Source organism: Saccopteryx leptura, chromosome 3 (assembly GCF_036850995.1).
Source record: "Saccopteryx leptura isolate mSacLep1 chromosome 3, mSacLep1_pri_phased_curated, whole genome shotgun sequence".
NCBI lineage: Eukaryota > Metazoa > Chordata > Mammalia > Chiroptera > Emballonuridae > Saccopteryx > Saccopteryx leptura.
This window is the reverse complement of record NC_089505.1, coordinates 225,822,652-225,850,071: the sequence shown is the minus strand read 5'-3', so window position 1 is coordinate 225,850,071 and position 27,420 is coordinate 225,822,652. Positions and strand designations below refer to the sequence as shown.

The 27,420-nt window shown below is 44.2% G+C and overlaps 1 protein-coding gene across 1 annotated transcript in view; it reads left to right on the top strand.

Moving 5' to 3' along the window:
• LOC136400668 (ral guanine nucleotide dissociation stimulator-like) overlaps positions 1–7,246 on the top strand; it is a 40,640-nt gene extending 33,394 nt beyond the window's left edge. The window contains exon 2 of the transcript XR_010750350.1: positions 6,892–7,246. The gene's annotated coding sequence lies outside the window, so the exon portion shown is untranslated. The remainder of the gene's footprint in view (positions 1–6,891) is intronic.
• The last annotated feature ends 20,174 nt before the right edge of the window (positions 7,247–27,420 follow it).

The window sequence follows — 27,420 nt, the reverse complement described above, 5'->3', positions numbered from 1 at the left end:
GTCACAGGCTAGAAGTCTATTTTTTCCCTCTCATTTGTGGCTGGCAGCTGTCCTGCTCCAGTGTTGCCGTTCCCTGTGCCTTGTCTAAAACAAACCTCCTTGGTGACCCCGCACTATCTCCCTCATCAGCCAGGACCTGCACAGTGTGCTGGGAGGGTGCCCTGTATGTCCCATCACTTCCATCCACCGAGGGAGTATCATTCTGGTCAGGGATCAAGCAGGTTAAAGTACTTTCCCTGAGTGCACCTCTCAGTGTGAATGACAAGGGGCTCAAAATGCAGAGCTATACGCCAACCACCAGCCAACACTGCCCCAACCCACCTGCCAGCATGCGAGCTCAGCAGACATTCGTGGGTTTGGGATATGCGAGTTCATCACTACAAATAGTTTCTTTACCAGCAGCCTCTAATTGACCAGTGTTGAGTGTAACAGACCAAGTTCCTAAACATCTGACACACTGTGGCTGTTGGTGGTTGGTGGAAGCGCTGCTGCTTCAGAGGCAGTCCCAGCACAGTCCCCTCCCAGCTAGAGCAGTGTCGTTGCCTGGACCACTTTTCTTCCCGGCACACCGTTCTGAACACCACCCACTTCACACCCAATTATTGCACAGACGTTCCCTGTATGTCAGCTCCATTCCATGCACCATGCTGATTCAGAGGATGCCACCTCCAGCTTTCAGGAAAGCTACAAATCTGTTCAGAAGAACAAGGCAAAGCCAAGTGAAACAGTGGGTAGTATATGTAACTGATTTTTTTGTTATATGAATAAACGTTTGCTACTCATGCCCCATGGGCGGAAGGAATGTGATGGAGATGCAATCTGTCTTTAAGAAGCTGGCATCGGAATTTGGTCAAGGGCTCAGAGATGAGTGGAAACCCAAAGGAACGAGGCAGGGCGCTCTGTCATGTTACTCCAGGACTGGATGGGCATGGTCCCCTAGAGTTGGCCTCTGCCTACTGGAAGACCTGAACAGCTGCCATTGGACCTGGAGGGATGCCCCTTATCCAGGGTTGCTTCTAAGTTAAAGTTTCTACTTTATCTGCTATTCAGGTCACACAAGGAAACAACCTTGGCAGAAGGTGAGAGGGGAAAGGGGAAGGTCTCTTGTGAATGCCAGAGGCAGCCCACTTTCCCACGTGCTTTGTAGAAAGGAGCAAATGCTCACAGAGTCTCTGATGGTGGGTTTTCGTGCATTTTGCACACTGACTAAACATTGTCCGCACAATGGTGGCTGTCACCAAATTTGTTCTTGTCACCTTGAAGATGAGTTAACAAGAACAAACATTAATGAAAATGGAAAGTTGTTAGATTTTTGGTCTGACCTCCTCCTACTTTACTCCCCCTGAAGTAATGTTAAGGTATTCCTCTGCTGGAAGGAAAAGCAAGGGGAAGGGCTACCTACAATTGAAGTAGTCCCAACAGTGAAGAAATGGCAGTTTAAGATGAAATTCCTAGTCAATCGTTGCCCTTGGTTCCAAAACTTTAGAATTGACTTTCGTTTTGATTCTTTTCATATGATCCATACTCATTCAACTCTCAAGGACCCTTCACACAGGTGACCATGTGGACAGTAACCCCCCCACACACATACATGGAAGTCCAGTGTGGACCTCACCAACCCTGCAGATCAGCAGTTCTCATGGACTCCGCCATGGCAGGTTTTTACTGATTAATAATAAGATGAGAAAACAACAGCAAACAATAACTATGCACTTACTATGACCCAGACATAGCAATAACTTCTTTTATTTCTAATGGCAGCCCTGGGGGTCCAGTTATTCCATCCCTATTTTCACTGTGACCAGACGACCTGAAGCAGCCTCACACCCTGTATTCTCAAGCAGCAACCAGGATAGAGCTGCCAAATGACCATTCCTGAGAATTCCCCTGTACTCTTAGAAAACATCCCTCTTCAGTGTTTGGGTCAGACTGACCTGTCTTATGTGAGATTGTGACGATGGAGAGAAGGCTGATGTGGTCAGCCTTTCTTCTATCCCCTGCAACCTTGCCCCTTTTTGACTATTCCCGAAATTAGATCTTCAGGGACTTCCCAGCGGGTTTTCCGCTCCCCGGTCTCCTCCTTCCTGGGCCCTGAACCAGCACAGTTCTGACCTCCTCCCCACCTGCAAAAACCTTCAGGAGTCATGCCTCTGCCACGACTCAGGGCTCACAGCAGCACCATCTGACAGCTGAATTGGTATTCCCCACCAGAGGACCTCTTCTTTCTCTCCATTGTCCTGCCACATCTGGCCCTTGGAACCCCTCATTCATGCCTTTACTTATTCAACACTTATAGTTTGAGCCCCTGCTTGAACTGGGTGTGGTGTGTGTGAGAAGGTTCATAGGGCTTTCAGTGGGTCCAGCAGGGAGAAGGAACTGAATGGTGATCACAGGTGTTACAAAAGGTGGGTGCCCAGCACCCACTTGGGAGGGTTGGCAAATCTGGGATGGAGAGGGATCAGAGAAGCCTCCCCCCAGTTAGCCATGTTGTTTCCCTTTTAATCCTGGGGCCCTCTGCCCCTCTTACCTGGGCAGGTTTTTTTCTGTGGCCCTTTAGACTGTCATGGCAACACTGAGTCCCAGGAGGTGCTACATAAATATTTGTTGCCAATTAAATCATTCTACAGTTTGGCAGATCAAATTGTGGAGACTAGGTATCTTTTAAACTGTTCATAGTGATTACAGGGTGGGTGTGGCTGCTCCCCAACTTCAGTGACTTCATCTGAATGGGGGCCTTGCTCAATTTGTTCAGTTCGCTCAGCTTGTAGAATATGACAGTTTGCCTGAGTGCTGGTGGTGCGGTGGATAGTGTCGACATGGGACACTGAGGACCCAGGTTCAAAACCCCAAGGTTGCTGGATTGAGCGCAGGCTCACCAGCTTGACCGTGGATCATCGACATGATCCGATGATCACTGGCTTGAGCAAGGGGTCACTGGCTCTCAGGAGGGGGAGGTGAACCCAGTGCCTAGCTAGAGACCCTGGTCAAGGCCAGTCCAGTATGAGAAGCAATCAATGAAAGGAAGGAAGGGAGGGACGAAAAGAAAGAAAAAAGAAACAGAAGAGAAAGAAAGGGAGGGAGGGAGAGAGGGAGGGAGGAAGGCAGGGAGGGAGGGAGGGAGGGAGAGAGGGAGGAGAGAATATATAGTAAAATAAATAAAATAAAATAAAATAATTAAAATGAACATTATGCCCTAAACTATAATCAGATGTTAACTTTCAGGGTTGAGACTAGAAAACAGGTTTCATTTTACCCTTTCCATGCTTCTAAAAATATTAGAATTTTCCATAACAGACTGTTTTATCTTTGTAATTAGAAAGATCAAGTGTTTTCAACTAAAGTACACCAAAGAAAGTATTGGTTGCTCTCCTTGCTACACTTTTTGCCTCCTGTAAAAGGGACATAGTTATTAAAGGAAAAGAAATAGTGATTTGATTACAACCCATCTTCCTAGGCCATGGAGCTTAGTGAATTGGCAGGACAGAAGTCAGTTTGCCAGTGAAGAGGCAGAGGTGGGCTGGGAGGGCTGCGAAGCCTGCAGAAAAAGAGTGTATAAGGCAAAACTGACAGCCAGAGCATTTTTTACTGCAGAAAGCACCTCAGATCAGAGACATGGGGGCTGGATGGGACCCAGGTACTGGGTTCGCCTCCCCTTCCTACAAGCACAGGCCGACACTCGTGCATCAGGCTGGCTTGGTGAGTCAAGTCACCCTGACCGCTCTCCCTGGAACAAGCATGCCAGCCCTAATACACTCATCTGTCCGGATGACTGATCAGGGCTGACCCACATAGCCCTCCACCGAAGCATGCAGTGGGCCCTGTATCCTGCAGCCACTGAGACCTCAGTGTAAGGACAAGCAGTGAGTTTTTCCTGGCTCCTTCCAGTGAAATCTCTTCTCCTCCACCATGGCATTCAGCCTGAGGCATTCCTAAATGCAACAGCCATGAGAGTGGACTTGGTGTGGGAGAAAGTCATGTGGACAGGACCCAGTGACCATAGTTGTGGCCTTCAGTTGAAGCATGTGTGCACTCCAGAGGAGGCAGAGAGGAGGCCAGAGGAATAAAATACATATTCAGGTCCATCCTTCTGTGCCCAGATCTCCTGCTTGTAGCTCCATTAGCCAAATAAGTGCTTAGCTGGATACTTATGCTAAAAATTACTTGCCATCAATCTGAAATTCAAGTTCAGGTGGGTGTCATGGATTCTTTTTATTTTGTTTGTTTTACTAGTTTTGTTTCATTTTTTTTTCTTTTTATTCTTTTTCCAAGAGAGAGGAGGTAAGATAGAGAGACAGACTCCAGCATGTGCCCTGACCTGGATCCACCTGGAAACCCCTGCCTGGGGCGGATACTCTGCCCATCTCAGGGCATGCTCACAACTGAACTATTTTTAGCATCTGAGGTGGAGGCTCCACGGAGCCATCCTCAGCGTCCAGACCAATGAGCTGGCTGCAACCAATCGAGCCATGGCTACATGAGGGGAAGAGAGAGAGAGAGACAGAGACAGAGAGAGACAGAGGGGGAGAGATGGATAAGCAGATGGTTGCTTTTCCTGTGTTCCCTGACTGGGAATCAAACCTGGGACATCTACATGCCAGGCTGATGTTCTACCACTGAGCCAACCGGCCAGGACAGTTTTATTTCTTAATTTTTTACTGAATTTATTGAGGCAACATTGGTTAATAAAATTATATAAGTTTCAAGTGTGCAATTCTATAATACATCATCTGTATATTATATATATTGTGTGTTCATCTCCCAAAGTTGTGTCTGGTGTCATGCACTCTTATTTACTAAATCTGGCACAACTCCAGGCAGAGACCACCCTACGCTGCACATTCGGGAACCCAGGAGGCTATGACAGCTTGAAGATAACAGGAAGCACAGCCCTCAAGCAGGGATGGGGGCCTCGGTGCACTCCCAGTCACTACCTGCAGAATGCCAGGCCTGTGTCTCTCCTACCTGCCTGTCTCACCAGAATCATGGTCAACATGTTTAAATTCATAGCAATCAGCATAGAACACATGCTCCAAAAGTGCCATTTAAAAAGCTAGAAGTCCCTGGTCTGTTGGCTCAGCGGTAGAGCCTCGGCCTGGCGTGCGGGAGACCCGGGTTCTATTCCCAGCCAGGGCACATAGGAGAAGCGCCCATTTGCTTCTCCAACCCCCCTCCTTCCTCTCTGTCTCTCTCTTCCCCTCCCGCAGCCAAGGCTCCATTGGAGCAAAGATGGCCCAGGCACTGGGGATGGCTCCTTGGCCTCTGCGCAGTCGCTAGAGTGGCTCTGGTCGAGGCAAAGCAACGGCCCTGAGGGGCAGAGCATCGCCCCCTGGTGGGCAGAGCGTCGCTCCTGGTGGGCGTGCCGGGTGGATCCCAGTAGGGCGCATGCGGGAGTCTGTCTGTCTCTCCCCGTTTCCAGCTTCAGAAAAATACAAAAATAAATAAAAAAATAAAATAAAATAAAAATAAATAAATAAATAAAAAGCTTAAAAGTACTACCATTGGGAACATATAGTTTTTGAAATACTTGAGAGACAGAGTAAATGAAAAATTTTCTAGGTCCTTTGCAGCTGGTGAACATTTTGCTAGATGCTTCTAGTCATTCTGTAGCTGGTGACATAAGTGTACTTGGATCCCCCGCCCCATACCTAGGGATGGGTCTCTTTGTGGCCAGTAGCAGTCATCCATGCTGGTGGCCATATTTTTGGCACATTCTTGTGACCAGGCAGATAGAAAATGCTTTCAGGTGCCATCATCTTCCCACCATGCTGTTGAGTTGGGTATGAAGGACTTGAAATGAGTCACAAAAAACTCTTTTTTGATGAGAGTGTGCAGTTCAGAATGAGTCATCCCAAGATGTGCCTCTGTGGTATGTGGATTTTTTGAAGCTAAAAGCAACTTTAGCCCCCTTTAGACTTCAGTTTCTCTCCCTTAACTACCTAGAAGAACTTGAATTAGGGGCCTTGCCCATAATAATAGTAGATTCTTGCCCACAACCTTTTTTAACCTGTCTGTTGGGCAGGACACACCGCTATTTACTAAACATGTGTTCTGCTTGCTTATCATCCTGCAATGGCCCTTGGAAGCCCCCAAGGCACCTTATCTTATCCCTAGCTCAAGATACCTTACATGTCCATTTTCCCTTTCTGTCTTTGAACGTCTTGTGCATGTGGGGTCTCTGACTCTCTCAGGTAGGGGGTTTCCATGCATACATATATTTGTGTGAAATTTGGTTATTGTCTCGTTATTCTGCCTCGGGTCTATTTGATAATTAGCCTAAACTGAAAGAATCTATATCAGTGGTAGTCAACATGGTCCCTCCACCCACTAGTGGGCGTTTCAGCTTTCATGATGGGCAGTAGCGGAGCAACCAAAGTATAAATAAAAAGAGATTTAACTATAGTAAGTTGTTTTATAAAGATTTATTCTGCCAAACTTAGTGAAAATCCGACATAAAGTACTTGGTAAGTAATTATTATTATATGCTTTAACTTTCTGTAACAGCTTTATAAATTTCATAAAGTGAAGTTACTTCCCTACTTTATAAATTATCATTACTGTGGAACTGGTGGGCAGTTAGAAAATTTTACTACTAACAGATATACAAAAGTGGGCTGTAGGAATAAACAGGTTGACTACTCCGGGGCTAGAGGATAGATAGAGGACATCTTCTCGTGCCCCACAGGAGGAATTTTATTTCTTAGGGTTCTATAGAAGTTGTTGAATGAACACGTGAATGAGTTTGTGAATGAAACATGTTTGTTAAAATTTTCTCTTGTGTTCTGAGGATGCTGAGGATGCCCCACTTCTCCCTCGTTGTGCCCTCATAAATTGAGAACCTATTTGGAAATTTCTAGTATTTAAAAGGCTAAAAATCACTGTTCTGTTTTGCAGCTTTTGCCGTGGTGAAGGAAAAAACCTGTTCTAGCCTGCCATTCCCAGGAGGCCTCGCTGACCCTGTGCTGACCTCACCAGGCCCACCTGGAAGACCCCGCAGAGAAATTGCAGCACTTACCAGCGTGACCTTGGCCAGGTCCAAGCTCAAACCACCTCTTGCATTTAATCACACAGCTGGCCACATAATACTTTCTGAACACAAGGACGTCAAGTTTAATTGTTCCATCAGTATACCTAACACATACCAGGACACTCATATTTCTTGGTGGAAAGATGGGAAGGAACTGCTTGGGGCACATCACGCAGTGACTCACTTTTACCCTGATGATGAAGTTACAGCAGTGATTGCATCCTTCAGGTAGGTGTTCTTCTTCTCTATTATTATTATTTTTTTAATTTTTCTTAAGTGAGAAACAGAGAGGCAGAGAGACAGACTCCTGCATGTGCCCGAACTGGAATTCACCCAGCAAGCCGCCTACCAGGGCAATGCTCTGTCCATCTGGGGCTGTTGCTCCACTGCTCAGCAACCAAGCTATTTTAGCACCTGAGGCGAGGCCATGGAACCATACTCGGTGCCCAGGGCCAATTTGCTCCAACCAAGATATGGCTGTGGGAAGAGAAGTGGGAGGTAGAGAGAGGGGGGTGGAAAGGGGGAGGGGTGGAGAAGCAGATGGTCACTTCTCCTGCGTGCCCTGACTGGAATCAAATCTAGGATGTATATATGCCAGGCCAACGCTCTACCACTGAGCCAACCAGCCAGGGCCCTTCCTCTCTATTTAAATGTTATGCTGTCGATGATGCAAAAGCAAATGTGACCTAATATAAAACAGCCTTTTGTTTTCTGTGTTTGCATCTCTATGGGTTCATTCAGAGTGTAGATTAATTTCAGCAGGTCTGCACGGTGGATCTTTCTCAGTTGATAGTAGCTGCACTAGAATATAATTAGCTCTCAGGTCTTGTGTAATAGTGACAGCTCTTCAGCTGAGCTGGGAACATTCTGTCCCAGGAAAAGTGTCCAAGGGGTAGAGGAGTGGGGGGATACCTGTCCAGGTACTGGGGGCAGCTTGCAGCAAAACGGGAGTTGGTGGCCCACAGGCCTAGTGATCAGTGATTCTTGGTGAAGGGAATGTTTTTGTGGTTTGTTTTCTGTGCACTTGAGGGACTTTTGCTGGTTCCCATTGCTAAAGGTGGAAGGACTTTGCTTTCAGTCAGTTTTTTGTTGTTGTTGTTTTGTGAAGCTGTGAATTGGTCAATTTGTATCCCTCTGGGTTCCTTGGGCCCTAAGTGGCTGGTGTAAGACATCCCCCTGCTCATAGCTGTCCTGTGGGGGCCTGGCGCCTGCTGCTTCTGGTAGCTCCCAAATGGAATCATACATGAGAAGGAAGCAAAATATTTAGAAAATAAAGACATAATTTCCTAAGTGAAACTATCAGCTGGAAAAGTTACCATTAGCTGCACATCACTGATGCTCCATGACTTGCGTCATACTCAGAAGACTTCCTTTCAGCTCAGTTTATGCAAGACTCTGCATGTGGGTGACCATGACTTGCCACCAGCACCATTCGATCTGTGGCAGGTACAAACATTTTGCCTATTAGTGTGTCCTTTTATTTCTTTTAAAAATTGTGTTTTTTTATCATGATAATAGGTACATAAATAAAACTTACCATGTTAGCCATTTTTAAGTGTACAGTTTGGTGGCATTAAGTACATTCTCATTGTGGCTGCAGCCATCACCACCATCATCACCAGAACTCTTCCATCATCCCAAACGGAAACTCCTTGCTCATGAAACACTTAAGTCCCCATCCTTCTCCCCAGCTCCTGGTAACTGCTATTCTATGTTCTTTTTCTATATATTTCTCTATTCTAGGGACCTCATATAAGTGGAAGTGTACAGTATTTGTCCTTGTTGTATTTCTTTTAAGAAGGCTGTAGAGCTTAGCTGCTATGTAAGAACCATTTTTGAGCAGTCCAGCCCCATTAGGAGAGGTCCCAGGGAAAGAGAGGTGCTGCGTGTCCCTTTAATGTATCATGATGCCAGTCCAGGTGAGGCTGTCCTGGTGTGACAGGCTCTGCAGCTGCTGTCCCTGTAGTCTGTCCAGGTGGTTCCTTTCTTGACATCATGACTGATCTGTATGGTTCCTTTGGTTCTACCAGGTTTAGATGCTTGTACTTGACCAAAATCTCATCAGATTTTTATACCTTGTTTAAAGTAGTGCATACATGTTATAGAACACATGAACTCTTCAAAATTTCTCTCCCCCACTCCAGCCCCCAACTCTTTGGTAGTGGCATCTTTTCAGAGATATTTGTTAGATTTGGGAAGTGCTGATATGCTGGGGCTGCCAAGAGTGTAACTATTGAAGGAACAGGGAGTGCTGATAGGGCCCCTGTGAGGCTGAGAACAAAGAAGGTCAGAGACCCTTATCAGTTTATGTTTGAAATTCGCCACTAAGCTAAACTTGGCCCCTGTTGCTATGCTGTGTACGACCTCCCTAGCGAATAGCTAACTGCCACATCTGCTTCCGTATAATGCTTGCTCACTTAGGATATATAAGGACCTGGCTGTAAGCGCCAGGCGCGACTCTCGTTTGCAGCTCCTTGTGAGTACAGTGTCTCTGGACATCTTGGGAGTTCACCCCGGCGCAGGTTAAACTGGCCAATAAGGTAACATCTAAACTCCTGAAAGTCTCCGATGTTTGTTCTCGTACCTGATGGATGCAACATTTTGGGGGTTCGTCCGAGATTCTCCCTTGGCGGAGTTTTGGGTCAGAGACTGGAAGGACAGCTCGAGCTGAGTAAGTATTCACTGAGGATCCTCATTTGGTTTGGCTTTTGGGCTCCGGAGCACACAATCCTGAGGTAGTAGGTGGGACGCTGCCGGTAACCTACCCAGGGCTTTCAGAAGCGGACGCTGCTCTCTGAAATTTGGATATTTGGATTTGTTAACTTTACGAGTGACCGGTCACATTAGGAATCCTTTTAGCGCTGTGCTGCGTTTTGTCTGAGCTCGAATGACTGAGTTGAGTGTGAGAGAGACAAGTGTGTTCCTTGTGTTAATAGTGTGTGTTGCCTGTATCCTACTCTTTCTTATTATTCCTGAGTCATCTAGGATAGGACAACAGGTGTCTGTGCCGGGATCCCCGCTCGAGTGCCTGTTGAAGAATTTTTCTGATTTCCAGAAGAGGGCTCAGGGGTACGGAGGTCCGCAGCTGAGTCCAGGTTTCCTCCGGACCTTGAGCCAGCTGGAATGGCCTGCATTTAATGTGGGATGGCCCACAGAGGGCACTTTTGACCTTCCAATTTTGTTTGCTGTCAGAGCCACGGTCTATAGGGCTCCCCACCCAGACTAATACCTGTATATAGGTGTGTGGGTAGATACAGCCATTTTACCTCCTTCTCCAGGAGGCGCAGCCATTTTGCCTCCTTCCTCGGGAGGCGCAGCCATTTTACCTTCTTCTTCAGGAGGCGCAGCCATTTTGCCTCCTCCTCTGGGAGGCGCAGCCATTTTGCCTCCTCCTCCGGGAGGCGCAGCCATTTTGCCTTCTTCTCCAGGAGGCGCAGCCATTTTGCCTTTCCGGGAGGCACCGCTGGCACCAGATGCTGGCCCACGGGCACCTCCTTCCCTCATCTATGTGCCTTTTTCCACTAATGATTTATACAATTGGAAACATCAGAATCCCCCATTTTCTGAGAAACCTCAGGGACTAATATCTCTCCTTGAGACCATTTTTAGGACCCATCAGCCCACATGGGATGATTGTCAGCAGATTTTACAAACCCTCTTCACTTCTGAAGAAAGGGACAGAATAATAAGAGAAGCTGCTAAGGCGGTATTAGGAGAAGAAAGGGAAACTCGGGAGGGAAGAAGAAAAATAGAAGATGCTCTCCCATCTCAACCTCCTACCTGGGACCCTAATAACGCTAGGGGAAGGAACATGCTCCTCCAGTATCACCGGTCTCCGTTGAGGGGGCTCAAGGCAGCAGCTAGAAAGTCAACCAACTTCAGTAAGGTTAGTGAAGTCATTCAGGGAAGAGAGGAATCCCCAGCAGCCTTTCTAGGAAGACTCATAGAGGCTTATAGAGTATATGCTCCTCTAGATCCTGAGGCAGAAGAGAATAGGAGACTAGTAAATATAGCCTTTGTGACTCAGGCCGCTTCAGATATTAGGAAAAAGCTTCAGAACATTGAGTGGTTCGAGGGAGAGAATAGAAGCAAGCTATTAGAGATAGCCCAGAAGGTGTATGTCAATAGAGATGATCCGGAGGTTGGCAGGGCAAAGGAAGTTGCCAAAATTCTGATTGCTGCCCAGAAAACTCCTCCCAAAGGGCAAAGGGGACAGCAAAAGGGCCAAGGACAGCGAATAGCCAAAGATCAATGTGCCTATTGTAAAGAGAAAAGGCACTAGAAAAGAGAGTGTTCAAGGTTGAAGGCTGACAGCCAAGGGCCAAGACAGGACCCAGAGGTCTTGCTCCAAACCTTAGACTGACGGGGGGCCAGGGCTCCATTCCTGCCAGCTCCCAGGAGCCCATGGTCACCTTAACAGTCAAAGGAAAACCAATAGACTTCCTAGTCGACACGGGAGCCACCTACTCAGTCCTATAGAAACCACAGGATCAGATGCAGAAGGCAACTACTAAGATAATAGGGGCAACGGGCAAAGCAGAAGCCTACCCATGGGCCACCGCAAGAATTACTGACTTAGGTCGAGGCACCATCACCCACTCTTTTCTAGTCATTCCAGACTGCCCTTACCCACTGCTTGGAAGAGACTTATTGCAGAAACTTCAGGCCACCATAACCTTCCGACGGGAGGAAAGCCCTATGGGGAACAAAGGGGCAGAGGTCAGCATGGAAGTAACTGTCCCACTGTCTGAAGAACACTTACTTGACACCATCCTAGAAGGTAAGGAGGCCAAGGAAGGGGTTCCAGACGCCCTGCGTGCCCGGGTACCTGAGGTTTGGGCGGAAACCAACCCCCCAGGTTTGGCCGCTCACCAACCGCCTGTCCTGGTGCAACTGCTTAGCACTGCTAGACCAGTTAGGATCAGGTAGTACCCGGTCCCAGCCCGAGCTAGACAGGGAATCGCCCGGCACTTGCAATGCCTGCTGGAGGCAGGCATCCTCCGAAGGTGCCAATCAGCCTGGAACATCCCGCTGCTTCCCGTCCAGAAACCAGGGAGCCAAGACTATCATCCGGTCCAAGACTTGTGGGAAGTGAATGCGCAGGTAGAGACTATTCATCCCACGGTGCCCAATCCGTATACCTTACTGAGCTCATTGTCCCCAACCCATACCTATTGTTCTGTCCTGGATTTGAAGGATGTGTTCTGTCCTGGATTTGAAGGATGCCTTTTTTTGTATTCCCCTGGCACCTCAGAGCCAAGGGATCTTTGCCTTTGAATGGAATGACCCAGATAATTGACTGGTGGGGCAGTTCACTTGGACCAGCCTACCACAAGGGTTTAAGAATCCCCCCACCATTTTTAATGAAGCCCTCAGCAGAGATCTGCAGGCTTTCCACTCCTCCCACCCATCGATCGTACTGCTCCAGTATGTGGATAACATCCTCATAGCTGCCAAGGACGAAGGAGGGTGTGAGGAAGCTACCTTGGACCTGCTACAAGATCTCGGGCGAAAGGGTATCGAGTCTCCGCCAAGAAGGCCCAGATTGTGACGCAAACTGTAAGTTATTTGGGGTATAACTTACAGGGAGGGCAAAGGACATTGTCCAGCCAGCGAATTCAGACGGTCTTGCAGATCCCCGAGCCTACTAACAAGAGGCAGGTACGAGAATTCCTGGGTGCAGTAGGATACTGCCGACTGTAGATATTAGGCTTTGCAGAACTAGCTAAACCCCTGCACGAACTGACCAGGAGTAAGGAAGAGCAGTTCACACGGACAGATAAGGAGAAGCAAGCGTTCCAAGCGCTTAAAGAGGCCCTGGTGACTGCCCCAGCTTTGGCCCTGCCAGATCTGGCCAAACCCTTTCAGCTATTTATAGCAGAAAAGGGAGGGGTAGCTTTAGGGGTACTGAGCCAGGAACTTGGGCCATGGAAGAGGCCTGTCGCTATCTGTCCAAGAAACTTGATCCTGTAGCCTCGAGAAGGCCAACATGTCTGAGGGCACTTGCTGCCACATCCATACTAGTCAAGGAGGCTAGTAAATTGACTTTAGGGCAGGACATCAAAGTCATTGGGGAACACTATGTAGAGCAAGTGCTGCGAGCACCTCCTGACAGGTGGCTATCTAATGTGCGGCTAACGCAGTATCAGACTCAGCTGCTGAACCCTCCATCTGTTCAGTTCCTCAAAACTGCGGCCCTGAACCCAGCGACCCTGTTGCCAATACCAGACTCCACTTTAGTCCACAGTTGCAAACAAATCCTTGACACAGTGACTGGCTCCCGCCCGGACTTAAGGGATCAAGCATACGGGAAGGCAGACCTGACCCTCTTTACAGAAGGGAGCAGTTTTATTAAGGATGGACAGCGACATGCAAGGGCAGCAGTGGCCACGGAAAATAAGGTCCTGTGGCAGAAAGCACTACCCGCAGGAACATCTGCACAAAGTGCAGAGCTAATAGGACTAACCCGAGCCTTACAGATAGCAGAGGGAAAAATTGCCAACATCTATATTGACAGCCGGTATGCATTTGCCACTGCCCATGTCCACGGAGCCATATACAAGGAGAGAGGCTTACTGACAGCAGGGGGGAAAGACATTAAAAATCGCAATGAAATTCTTGCCCTCCTAAACGCCATTTGGCTACCTACCAAAGTTGCCATCATCCACTGCAAAGGACACCAGAGAGGGGACTCGCCTATTGTAAATGGTAACAACCTGGCAGACTCAGCTGCAAGAGAGGCAGCCACTGGGCCACAAGAAAGCCTTCTGCCATTGCTGCCTAAGCCAACGTTACCTCCGGATCCTAGATATTCCCCAGAAGAAGAGCAGAAAGGGATGCAGTTGAAAGGGAAGAAAAATCAGCAGGGATAGATAAGAGCTTCCTGACTCCTGGCTCTATTTACCACCGAGAATAGTAAGAGAAATAGTAGGAGATATTCATACTAGTACCCATCTAGGACAAAATAAGCTAGAACAACTTATCAGGAAGTATTATGTAGGGCCCAACATCAGGGATATTGTCCACTCCATTGTCTCAAGGTGCAGCATCTGTGCCAGAGTAAATGCACAGAATAAGAAGCCTTTGTGAGGTATCTTGGGAAAGCTCTGGGAGAACTGTAGGAAATAGATTTCACAGAGATGACCCCTGGGAAGTCAGGTTATAAGTATCTACTAGTATTATTAGACACCTTCTCAGGATAGGTGGAAGCATTCCCCACGCAAGGAGAGGCTGCTTCCAGAGTCTGCAAAGTCTTATTAAGGGAAATCATACCTAGATATGGCATTCCCCTAGCCCTAGGATCAGACAATGGACCTGCATTCATATCCAGGCTATCTCAAGAATTAGCCACTAAGTTAGGTATTAATTAGAAATTGCATTGCATTTATAGGCCCTAAAGTTCAGGACAGGTAGAAAGAATAAACTAGACTCTAAAGGAAACTATAATTAAGCTGAGAGGGGAGACCGGCGAAAACTGGATTGAGCCTCCCTTTCGCCCTTTTTAGAACCAGATGTACCCCCTATCTCAATAAATAGACCCCTTATGAAATCTTATTTGGGCAACCTGTGCCCCTTGTACCTCGACTGACCAGAGGGGAACTAGAAATTTCTAATCATAATTTCCTTAAGTCCTTGCAGGCCCTGCAACACATCAGAAGCGAGGTGAAGGCCCTCCAGAGATCAGCCCAATCGAATGCGGAACACAGCTCCCGAATACCGGAGCCACCGCAGCCTGGACAGTGGGTGTGTATTCTCAACCACAGACGGGGCAACCTTGAGCCGCGGTGGAACAGACTGTTCCAGGTAATCCTGAGTACACCCACAGCTATTAAGATAGCTGAAAAGCCCTACTAGATCCACCTCTCCCACGTGAAGCCGGCCCAACCACCCGATGAAGGATCTCGGAGATGGCAAGTCAAGCGGACCCCTGGAGAGCCTCTAAAGCTTATCTTCTCTTCCACTTAGGACTAGTGACTTTTTATTGTTTACCCAGCAAGGGACTAGAGCTGCAGGAATGGGTTTTAATCAGGACAGCAGATGGCACAGTTATAGCACAGAATAACACCTGGGATAATAACAACCCCATAACTCTCCAAGCTGACTTATCAAAGTTCTTTGAAGACAAGTTCTGTGATTCACCAGCAACTTGGAGACATTCTGATTCAGCCAGGAGCTCTCTCAATGATGATTTGCCTAGCTCTTTTGGGCATAAATCAAACTCTTGATTCTTCATCAGTGGGGAGACTGGTGTAAGGTTGGGACAGAACCATTAACTTTACTACATCTATCCTCTCCTTTACGAATGCAAGGAGCTTATTAAGGATTATTGGTCCAAAGGTAAGAGCCAATAATAATAATATGAGGGGTCCAGCAAGGTATGATTACCTAAGGTCTATCATACACCTTAGGTAATAGGTGTGACCCCAATGTGAAAAATAGGGCTTTATGGTATACTCTATACTTGCACCGAACCCCCTTCCAGACAGCATCATATATGCGGGTCTCACTCAGATTATTTTTGTAAAAAGTAAGGTTGTGAGACCCTAGTCAGTGAATTTCAATGGAGTCAACCTAAACCAGATCCAGACATTCTCCAAAGATATTACGCTTCTCCAAAACCAGGTAATATACCTCGAGAAGCAAATAGATTCCCTAACCAAGGTAGCCCTTCAGAATAGTTGGGGCTAGACCTCCTCCTCCTTGAGCAAGGAGGACTGTGTGCTGCTTTAAGAGAAGAATGTTGTTTTTACGTTAACCACTCTGGAGTAATTAGAGAGAATATCAAGATACTTGCAAACAGATTAAAGAATAGGAACCTAGAAGAAGATAGCCCTAGCTGGTATGCCTCTATGTTCAAGACTTCTCCTTAGTTAACTACCCTCATATCCGCAATTGCTGGACCCCTCCTATTATTATTATTGGCTCTTACCTTTGGACCAATAATCCTTAATAAGCTCCTTGCATTCGTAAAGGAGAGGATAGATGTAGTAAAGTTAATGGTTCTGTCCCAACCTTACACCAGTCTCCCCACTGATGAAGAATCAAGGGTTTGACTTATGCCCAAAAGAGATAGGGGAATGTTAGATTCAGGGAGTGCTGATATGCTGGGGCTGTCAAGAGTGTAACTATTGAAGGAACAGGGAGTGCTGATAGGGCCCCTGTGAAGCTGAGAACAAAAAAGGTCAGAGACCCTTATCAGAAGTTTATGTTTGAAATTCACCACTAAGCTAAACCAGGCCCCTGTTGCTATGCCGGCCCCTGTTGCTATGCTGCGTGCAACCTCCCTAGCGAATAGCTAACTGCCACATCTGCTTCTGTCTAATGCTTGCTCTCTTAGGATATATAAGGACCTGGCTGTAAGCGCCAGGCGTGACTCCCGTTTGCAGCTCCTTGTGAGTACGGTGTCTCTGGACATCTTGGGAGTTTGCCCCTGCGCAGGTTAAACTGGCCAATAAAGTAACATCTAAACTCCTGAAAGTCTCCGACGTTTGTTCTTGTACCCAGTGGATGCAACAATATTCAGTCCTCAGGTTGTGTGTGTGCCAGGCCCCAGTGTGTGTGTTAATCCAGGAGAGTGATCCTCCCAGCTGTGGTGAGTCAGTACCCATGGCTCACATTATGGGGGCTATGGAAATGCTGTTTTCAGCTACATCATGTCATAGATGGTAATCACTTTTATTTCTTAGCATTTTAATTTTCCTGGCATTGATATTGTCTCTTTGCTTGTTAGTTTGTTTAATTTTCTAAGTGTCAACCATGCATTCTCCTCTGAACTCTACAGGAAAATAGGCATTTCTTCTCCAAGTGACAAAATTAGCAGCTCTAACTTTGTCCTTGGCAACATCTGTCCTGCAGCCGTGCCCTCTCCTCTCTGAACTGGGGTCCAGCTGAGCCATCTCTGCTCCTCGTGGGGACCCTTGCTTCTCCTGACTCCCAGCTGCTGCTCCCAGAGCCCAGGCCCCTTCCTGGTGTTCACTCCCTCACTCGGTACCAAGCCCATCCTCCACTAGTCTCCAGAGATTTGCATCTCTGAAAATGTCTTTTTTTTTTTTCTACCTTCACCTTGAGATAGTTTGGCTGGATACAGAATTCGAAAGGAAAGTAATTTCCTGTTGTCACTGGAAATCATTGATAACTTCCTTTTCGCTCCCAGGTCTGTTCTTGTGGAATCCAGGGCTATTCTGCCTCATGGGGAGCGACCTGCTTTTCTTCCCTCTGGAAGTTCTGGGTGTCCACTTTGCCTCAGAGTTGTGCTTTACCTGGGGAAGCCCCTGAGTGGGTCTTCTCTCTCCCACTGTGCTGCCCACTGAGTGGCTCGGTGAGGGAAGACCTTCGTCTCCAGGACTAGGCATTTTCTTGAATCAATACTCCTCCCTTCTGTGTCTTTTCTGGAGCTGTTTCTTAGTTGTGGAAAGCTTCCATTGCTACTCTGAGCTCAGCTTTTTCTGTTGAGCCTGCATGGAGACTGCCTGCTGCTTCTGCTGGGGACAGTGAGGTCGTCAGGGACAGCAATCCTCCTCAGCCCACCTGACCCTGCCTTCAGTGAGGGAGTCTTTCTTTGGAGGTCTAGAAACAACACACAGTATTCTTTGTGAAAAATATGTCCTGTGCTTTAGGTACAATGGATGTGGACTTGCTAATTAATGCTGGCATGCAGTCCTTCTCCCCAGACCACAGCTAAGCTCTTCCTGACATGAATATGTCAACAAAAGAAATGTCCAGACTTGTAGAGAAATTTTTTTAAACTTTAAATAAATTTTTTCTTTTTCAATTACAGTTGACATACAGTATTATTTTAGTTTCAGGTCTTTAAGCCCGTGATCAGACATTATATAACTTCCTAAGTGATCACCCTGATAAATCTACTAGTACCTATCTGACAACCATACACAGTTATTATAATACATATTATGGGCTATATCCCCTCTGCTGTACTTTACGTCCTGTGACTGTTCTGTAACTAATAATTTGTATGTCTTCATTCTTTCCCTTTACACCTATCCCATCAACCCTCCTCCCATCTGGCAACCATCAAAATGTTCTCTGTATCTGTGAGTCTGTTTCTGTTCTGCTTGGTTGTTTACTTTGTTTTTTAGATTCCACATATAAGTGAGATCAAATGGCATTAGTCTTCCTGTGTCTGACTTATTTCGTTTAGCATAATACCCTTAACTCCATCCATGTTGTTGCAGATGGCAAGGTCTCATTCTTTCTCATGGCTGAGTCACATTCCCCTGAATGTAAGCCCCACTTCTTCTTTATCCTTTCATCCATTGCTGGACACTTAGGTCACGTCCATATCTTGGTTATTGTACATATGCTGCAGTGAACATACAGATGTATGTCTTTTTGATTTAGTGTTTTGGGTTTCTTCAGATAAATACCTGGAAGTGAAATTGCTGGGTCCTTCTTTGTCTCTAGATATAGCCTTGATTTTAAAGTCTTTGCCTGGGGCAAGTATTGTTACCCCACCTTTCTGTTTGTTTGTTATCATTTTCTTTTTTTAATTTTTTAAAAAAAATTTATTGATTTTGGTGAAAGAGGAAGGGAGAGAGAGAGAGACAGGAACATCGATCTATTCCTGTATGTGCCCTGACTGGGGATCGAACTAGCAACTTCTGTGCTTCAGGATGATGCTGTAACCAACTGAGCTAGGCAGCCAGGGCTGTTTGTTATCATTTTCATGAAATATCTTTTTCCATCCCTGTACTTTCAGTCTTTGTGTCTTTCAATCTGAAGCGAGTCTCTTGTAGACAGCATGTGTAGGGGTCTTCTTTTGTTATCCTTTCAGTCACCTTTTATCTTTTGGTTGGGACATTTCAATCTGTTTGCATTTAAAGTAATTATTGAGAAACATGTATTTATTGCCATTTTATTATTCATATTCTTTTTTTTTTTTTTTTTTAAATAAATTTTTATTAATGGTAATGGGATGACATTAATAAATCAGGGTACATATATTCAAAGAAAACATGTCTAGGTTATTTTGTCATTAAATTATGTTGCATACCCCTCGCCCAAAGTCAGATTGTCCTTCGCCACCCTCTATCTAGTTCTCTGTGCCCCTCCCCCTCCCCCTAACTCTCCCCCTGTCCTCCCTCCCCCCACCCCTGGTAACCACCACACTCTTGTCCATGTCTCTTAGTCTCATTTTTATGTTCCACCAATGTATGGAATCATGTAGTTCTTGTTTTTTTCTGATTTACTTATTTCACTCCTTATAATGTTATCAAGATCCCACCATTTTGCTGTAAATGATCTGATGTCATCGTTTCTTATGGCTGAGTAGTATTCCATAGTGTATATGTGCCACATCTTCTTTATCCAGTCTTCTATTGAAGGGCTTTTTGGTTGTTTCCATGTCTTGGCCACTGTGAACAGTGCTGCAATGAACATGGGGCTACATGTGTCTTCACGTATCAATGTTTCTGAGTTTTGGGGGTATATACCCAGTAGAGGGATTGCTGGGTCATAAGGTAGTTCTATTTGCAGTTTTTTGAGGAACCACCATACTTTCCTCCATAATGGTTGTACTACCTTACAGTCCCACCAACAGTGAATGAGGGTTCCTTTTTCTCCACAGCCTCTCCAACATTTGCTATTACCCGTCTTGTTGATCATAGCTAATCTAACAGGTGTGAGGTGGTATCTCATTGTAGTTTTGATTTGCATTTCCCTAATAACTAATGAAGCTGAGCATTTTTTCATATATCTGTTGGCCATTTGTATCTCTTCCTGGGAGAAGTGTCTATTCATGTCTTCTTCCCATTTTTTTATTGGATTGTTTGTTTGTTTGTTGTTGAGTTTTATGAGTTCTTTGTAAATTTTGGAAATTAGGCCCTTATCTGAGCTGTTGTTTGAAAATATCATTTCCCATTTAGTTGGCTGTCTGTTTATTTTTATATCAGTTTCTCTTGCTGAGCAAAAACTTTTTATTCTGATGTAGTCCCATTCATTTATCTTTGCCTTCACTTCTCTTGCCATTGGAGTCAAGTTCATAAAATGTTCTTTAAAACCTAGGTCCATGAGTTTAGTACCTATGTCTTCTTCTATGTACTTTATTGTTTCAGGTCTTATATTTAGGTCTTTGATCCATTTTGAATTAATTTTAGTACACGGAGACAGGCTGTAGTCGAGTTTCATTCTTTTGCATGTGGCTTTCCAGTTTTCCCAACACCATTTGTTGAAGAGGCTTTCTTTTCTCCATTGTGTGTTGTTGGCCCCTTTATCAAAGATTATTTGACCATATATATGTGGTTTTATTTCTGGGCTTTCTATTCTGTTCCATTGGTCTGAGTGTCTATTTTTCTGCCAATACCATGCTGTTTTGATTATTGTGGCCCTATAATATAGTTTAAAGTCAGGTATTGTAATGCCCCCAGCTTCATTCTTTTTCCTTAGGATTGTTTTGGCTATTCGGGGTTTTTTATAGTTCCATATAAATCTGATGATTTTTTGTTCCATTTCTTTAAAAAATCTCATAGGAATTTTGATGGGAATTGCATTAAATTTGTATATTGCTTTGGGTAATATGGCCATTTTGATTATATTTATTCTTCCTATCCAAGAGCAAGGAATATTTTTCCATCTCATTGTATCTTTTTCGATTTCCCTTAACAATGCTTTGTAATTTTCATCATATAGGTCCTTTACATTCTTTGTTATGTTTATTCCTAGGTATTTTATTTTTTTTGTTGCAATCGTGAAGGGGATTATTTTTTTGAGTTCGTTTTCTAATATTTCATTGTTGGCATAGAGAAAGGCTATGGACTTCTGTATGTTAATTTTGTATCCTGCGACCTTACTGTATTGGTTTATTGTTTCTAATAATCTTTTTGTGGAGTCCTTCGGGTTTTCGATGTATAGGATCATATCATCAGCAAAAAGTGATACCTTTACTTCTTCTTTTCCAATATGGATGCCTTTTATTTCTTTGTCTTGTCTGATTGCTCTGGCCAGAACTTCTAGCACCACGTTAAATAAGAGTGGAGAGAGTGGACAACCCTGTCTTGTTCCTGATTTAAGGGGGAAAGCCTTCAGTTTAGTGCCATTTAATATGATGTTAGCTGATGGTTTATCATATATGGCCTTTATCATGTTGAGATATTTTCCTTCTATACCCATTTTGTTGAGAGTCTTAAACATAAAATTGTGTTGTATTTTATCAAAAGCCTTTTCTGCATCTATTGATAAGATCATGTGGTTTTTGTTCTTTGTTTTGTTGATATGGTGTATTACGTTAACCGTTTTGCGTATGTTGAACCATCCTTGAGATTCTGGGATGAATCCCACTTGATCATGATGTATTATTTTTTTAATATGTTGTTGTATTCGGTTTGCCAGTATTTTGTTTAGAATTTTAGCATCTGTATTCATTAGAGATATTGGTCTGTAGTTTTCTTTCTTTGTGCCATCCTTGCCATGTTTTGGTATGAGGGTTATGTTGGCCTCATAAAATGTGTTTGGAAGTATTGCTTCTTCTTCAATTTTTTGGAAGACTTTGAGTAGAATAGGAACCAAGTCTTCTTTGAATGTTTGATAGAATTCACTAGTATAACCGTCTGGGCCTGGACTTTTATTTTTGGGGAGGTTTTTAATAGTTTTTTCTATTTCCTCCCTGCTGATTGGTCTGTTTAGGCTTTCTGCTTCTTCATGACTCAGTCTAGGAAGGTTGTATTGTTCTAGGAATTTATCCATTTCTTCTAGATTGTTGTATTTGGTGGCATATAATTTTTCATAGTATTCTACAATAATTCTTTGTATATCTATGATGTCTGTGGTGATCTCTCCTCTTTCATTTTGGATTTTATTTATTTGAGTCCTGTGCCTTTTTTCCTTGGTGAGTCTTGCCAAGGGTTTGTCAATTTTGTTGACCTTTTCAAAGAACCAGCTCCTTGTTTTATTGATTTTTTCTATAGTTTTTCTGTTCTCTATTTCATTTATTTCTGCTCTGATTTTTATTATCTCCTTTCTTCGGCTGGTTTTGGGTTGTCTTTGTTCTTCTTTTTCTAGTTCCTTAAGGTGTGAAGTTAAGTGGTTTACTTCGGCTCTCTCTTGTTTGTTCATATAGGCCTGAAGTGATATGAACTTTCCTCTTATTACTGCTTTTGCTGCATCCCAGAGATTCTGATATGTCGTATTTTCATTTTCATTTGTCTGTATGTATCTTTTGATCTCTGCGCTTATTTCTTCTTTGACCCATTCATTTTTTAGAAGTATGTTGTTTAGTTTCCACATTTTTGTGGGTTTTTCCCCCTCTTTTTTGCCGTTGAATTCTAGTTTCAAGGCTTTATGATCAGAAAATATGCTTGGTACAATTTCAATTTTTCTAAATTTGCTGATATTGTCTTTGTGGCCCAACATATGGTCAATTCTTGAGAATGTTCCATGTACACTAGAGAAAAATGTATACTCTGTCGCTTTGGGATGAAGTGTCCTGTAGATGTCTATCATATCCAGGTGTTCTAGTATTTCGTTCAAGGCCACTATATCTTTATTGATTCTCTGTTTGGATGACCGATCTAGAGCCGTCAGCGGAGTATTGAGGTCTCCAAGTATGATTGTATTTTTGTTAGTTTTTGTTTTAAGGTCAATAAGTAGCTGTCTTATATATTTTGGTGCTCCTTGGTTTGGTGCATATATATTAAGGATTGTTATGTCTTCTTGATTCAGTGTCCCCTTAATCATTATGAAGTGACTATTTTTGTCTCTGAGTACTTTTTCTGTCTTGTAGTCAGCATTATCAGATATGAGTATTGCTACACCTGCTTTTTTTTGGGTGTTGTTTGCTTGGAGTATTGTTTTCCAACCTTTCACTTTGAATTTGTTTTTATCCTTGTTGCTTAGATGTGTTTCTTGTAGGCAGCATATAGTTGGATTTTCTTTTTTAATCCATTCTGCTACTCTGTGTCTTTTTATTGGTAAGTTTAATCCATTTACATTTAGTGTAATTATTGACACTTGTGGGTTCCCTACTACCATTTTATAAATTGCTTTCTGTTAGTTTTGTATCTAGTTTGATTCTTCTCTTTTGTTTTTCTATCATTTGTTTCTGTTTGTTTGTGTTCCATACTTCTTTCCTCTGTTGCTACCTTTTTTAAGTCATGTGTTTTTGTGGTGGTTTTTTCAAGGGTGGTTACCATTAAGTAATGAAAAGGGTACCTACCATATTCATTGTAGTACCCTATCTTATAAGTATTTCTGCACTTCATCGTCCTTTGCTACTGTTAATCTCCATTCTCTCCCCCCCCTTTTTTTTCCTTTGTTGTCACAGTTTAAGTTTGGTTTTATTGTGTTCTTGGTGGAGCTGTTACTTGTGGTGTTGTTTTCTTTTGTTCTTTGAATCTGGTTGGAAAACCCCCTTTAGTATTTCCTGGAGTGGGGGCTTTCTCGTGATAAATTCTCTCATCTTTTCTGTATTTGTGAATGTTTTTATATCTCCTTCATACTTGAAGGATAGCTTTGATGGGTATAGTATTCTTGGCTGAAAGTTCCTCTCTTTCAGGGCCTTAAATATTGGGGTCCACTCTCTTCTAGCTTGTAGAGTTTCTGCTGAGAAATATGATGATAATCTAATAGGCCTTCCTTTATATGTTGTACTCTTCTTTTCCCTGGCTGCCTTGAGAATTTTTTCTTTGTCATTGGTTTGTGTCATCTTTATTATGATGTGCCTTGGAGTGGGTTTGTTGGGGTTAAGAAAACTCGGTGTTCTGTTTGCTTCTTGAACTTGAGGCTTTAGTTCTTTCCACAGGCTTGGGAAGTTCTCGTCTATTATTTGTTTGAGTATATTCTCCATTCCATTTTCTTTCTCTTCTCCCTCTGATATACCTATTATTCTTATGTTATTCTTTCTGATGGAGTCAGATAATTCCTGTAGGGCTTTCTCGTTTTTTATTATTTTTGAGTCTCTTTCTTCTTCTCTCTGTTGTGCCTCAAGTTGTTTGTCTTCTATTTCACTAATCCTATCTTCAATCTGGGTTGTTCTGCTAGCTAAGCTTGTTACCTCGTTTTTCAGCTCGTGAATTGAGTTTTTCATTTCTGTTTGATTTGTTTTTATAGTTTCAATTTCCTTGGTAATATATTCTTTGTGTTCATTGAGTTGTTTTCTGATCTCCCTATATTGCCTTTCCGTGTTTTCTTGTATATCTCTGAGTATTTTTAAGATTTCTATTTTAAATTCTCTGTCATTTAGCTCCAAGGCTTCCAATATGTTAAGTCTTTTCTCCATAGATTTTTCCACATCTATTTGTGTTACCTCTCTTTCTTTTGTATCCATAATATTCGATTTCCTCTTTCTTATTGGCATCTGCGGGTGGTCTTGTTGATAGCACTAATTAGAATTAATAAAGAGTAAAAAGTAAAAAACAAAAACAAAAACAAAAACAAACAAAAAAAAACAAAAAAAAAAAACAAAAAAAAACAAAAAAAAACAAAGGGTAAAACACCCCACAAAAAAAAAAAAAAGCAGTAATAATTTATTATTTCCCCCTTTTTTTTTTTTTCTTTGTTCTCCTTCCCTCCTCTCCCCTCCTCAGGGAAATATCGTGCCTATAATGGAGGGCCTGGTTTGCGGTGAAGAGTTCAAGGGGGCAAAAATAAATAAATAAATAAATAAAAAAAAAAAAAAAAAAAGGGAAGAAAATCTTAGACAAGCATAAGTTGATCTGCCTGCGGGTGACGGTCAACCAAGAGATATAATGAGAGGGACAAGAGGGAACCAGAAAAAAGGACAAAAAAAAGGAATAATCAAGAAGAAAAAATAAAAATAATAAGTAAAAATACGTTGTATTAAGTGGAGCAAAGACCAAATACAATGGAGACCTTGGGTTGGGAGGACCCAAAATGCCACAAAAACAAACCAACCAGAAAAAAAACAAAAACAAAACCGAAAAAGAAAGACAAAGCCAAAAAAAAACCTTGAGTCCCAAATTAACTAATTTGTTCGTGATTGAGGATTAAATGGGAGGAAAGTAAAACGAGAAAAGAAAAAACGAATAGAAAGGAAAAAATAAGAAAAAGTGAAAAACGAAGGAAGAAATAAAAAAGGAAGAGAAAAAAACAAAATAAGGCAAAAAAAACAAAAGAGGAGAGAGTGAGAATTAAGTGTCCTGGAGTATAACCCCAAAGGAGGGTGAGGATGAAGGAGAGAAATAAAATGTAACACTTATGGGTAGTGTAGTTTAAGAAAAGGGAAGCATAAGATGGGCAGAGAATAGAAGGGCTGAGGTGGAGGAAATAAAGGCAATAAGATAGAAGGAACAAACAACAACAACTACAAAAAAAAAACAAACCAACAAACAGTGGAACAAGCTGCAAAGTCTGTGGATTTTTCCTGATTTTGAGATGTCAACCTCTTCCTCCTTCTCCTCTCTTCCTCTTCCCGGTCGGCGACTCTGCACCCCAGGCCCTGCCCCTGCGCCACACCCAGGCAGGGACTTGCAGTTGATGGGGTTCTATGGCAATGTCACACAATTGGCTTTAGTCTTGTTGGTAGTCAAGGCCTGCCGGCGTCTGCAGGGTCTAACGACGAGAGAGTTCACCTTCGTGGATTCTCTCTCCCAGTCCCCCCCTCCCGAACCAGCAGCCTGGCGATCCAGCCCCAAGGCTGCCACTGCTTCTGCCTGGGGAGTAAGAGGCTCAAAGAGCTGGGAAATCCCCACTCTATCCCCACTCAGTGCAAGGCTCTGGGAAGGGCTCTGACAGTCAGGGCCTCCAGTGTAATCAGGCGGGGGTGGGAGTCAATTGTTGTCAAGGTGATTGTTCAGCGCCTAGCATTCCGTTGGACCTCTCAACCCAGGCTTTCCACACTTTGTAGCCTGTTTTGGCCGGTAAAAAGAGGCACTAGTCTCTGCTTGCGACTAGTGTGGTATAGATCTTATTATCTGCCAAGTCCTTCTTGTTAGCGTTTATCCCTGAATATGGAGGCTCTATCAATCAGAAGTTGCCCCCGCCCCTTTAGCGAGAGGCACCAAAAAATATCACGCCTCTTGTCTTGGGTCGGTGAACTGAGAGAGATCTTATCAATTAGAACCGAGGGTGCGCAGATTCCACAGGTTAAGTTAATTTTAGTAATTGGGTCGCAGCTGTGCTCCCGAAGGTATTTCAGGCTGCCTGCGCGCGCCCCTCCCCCAACGCTTGATTGTTAGCTTGAATGGCTGGGTGAGGTGCCCCGCCCGTGGAGAGAATCTCCCAAGTAGGGAATACCGCCCTGGGGCCTCTCCCGCTCCCCGTGCGCGGGCCGCTGGGAACGTTAGCGGTGCTCGGTCTGCAATGCTCGGTCTGCAATCAGACCGGGAGCGCGCCAGCGGCTGTTTGCCGCTGGCTCTGCAACCGACCCACTGCTCGCGGCGGCGGCGGCGGCGGCGGCGGCGGGGGTTTCCGAGTGCGGGATGACTTACCACCGGCGCACTTTCTCGCGGCTTGAATGAACGTCCCTGCGGTAGCTTCCTCCACACCCTCGTCTCTCAGATACGAGTGATAACAGTCCTTTTGCTTTCAGTTTGCTCCGAAGATAAATTTTCCTGTTTCTAGTTGATAAATTTGTTGTGATTTTGGGGAGATCTGTCGGACGCGCTGCTCACGGCGCCATTTCCGTGACGTCACCTCCTATTCATATTCTTTTTAAGTGAGAGGAGAGGAGATAGAGAGATAGACTCCCTCATGTGACCCAAACCACGATTCACCTGGCAACCCCCATCTGGGGCCATGCTCACCATCAAGCTATTTTTAGTATCTGAGGCAGAGGCTCCATGGAGCCATCCTCAGTGCCCAGAGCCAATGTACTCCAATCAGTTGAGCCACAGTTGTGGGAGAGAGAGAAGGGGGAAGAGGAGGGTAGGAGAAGCATATGGTCGCCTTTCCTGTGTGTCCTGACCAGGAATCAAACATGGAACTTCCACATGCCAGTTGACGCTCTACCACTGAGACAGCTGGCCAGGGCCTGTTATTCATATTTTTAATCTTTTTTTTCCTTTTTAAAGGAAAGGCATTTAAACATTTGACATTTCTTATAATGTTGGTTTGGTGTGATGAACTCCTTTAGCTTTTTCTTGTCTGGGAGGTCTTTTGATTCTAAATGATAGCTTTGCTGGGTAGAATAGTCGTGGTTGTAGTTCTTTGCTTTTCATCATTAAATATTTCATGCCAATCCCTTCTGGCCTGTAAAGTTTCTGTTGAAAAATCAGCTGACTGTCTTTTGGGCACTCCCTTATAGTCAACTAACTGCTTTTCTCTTACTGTCTTCTCTTTCTTAAATCAATAGAAAAATTTAAAAAAACATTTCCTCTCTGTAACCTTTTGCATTTTAGTTATGATATGTCTTGGTGTGGGCCTCTTTGCATTCATCTTGTTTGGGACTTTCTGTGCGTCCTGGACTTCTATGTCTATTTCCTTCAACA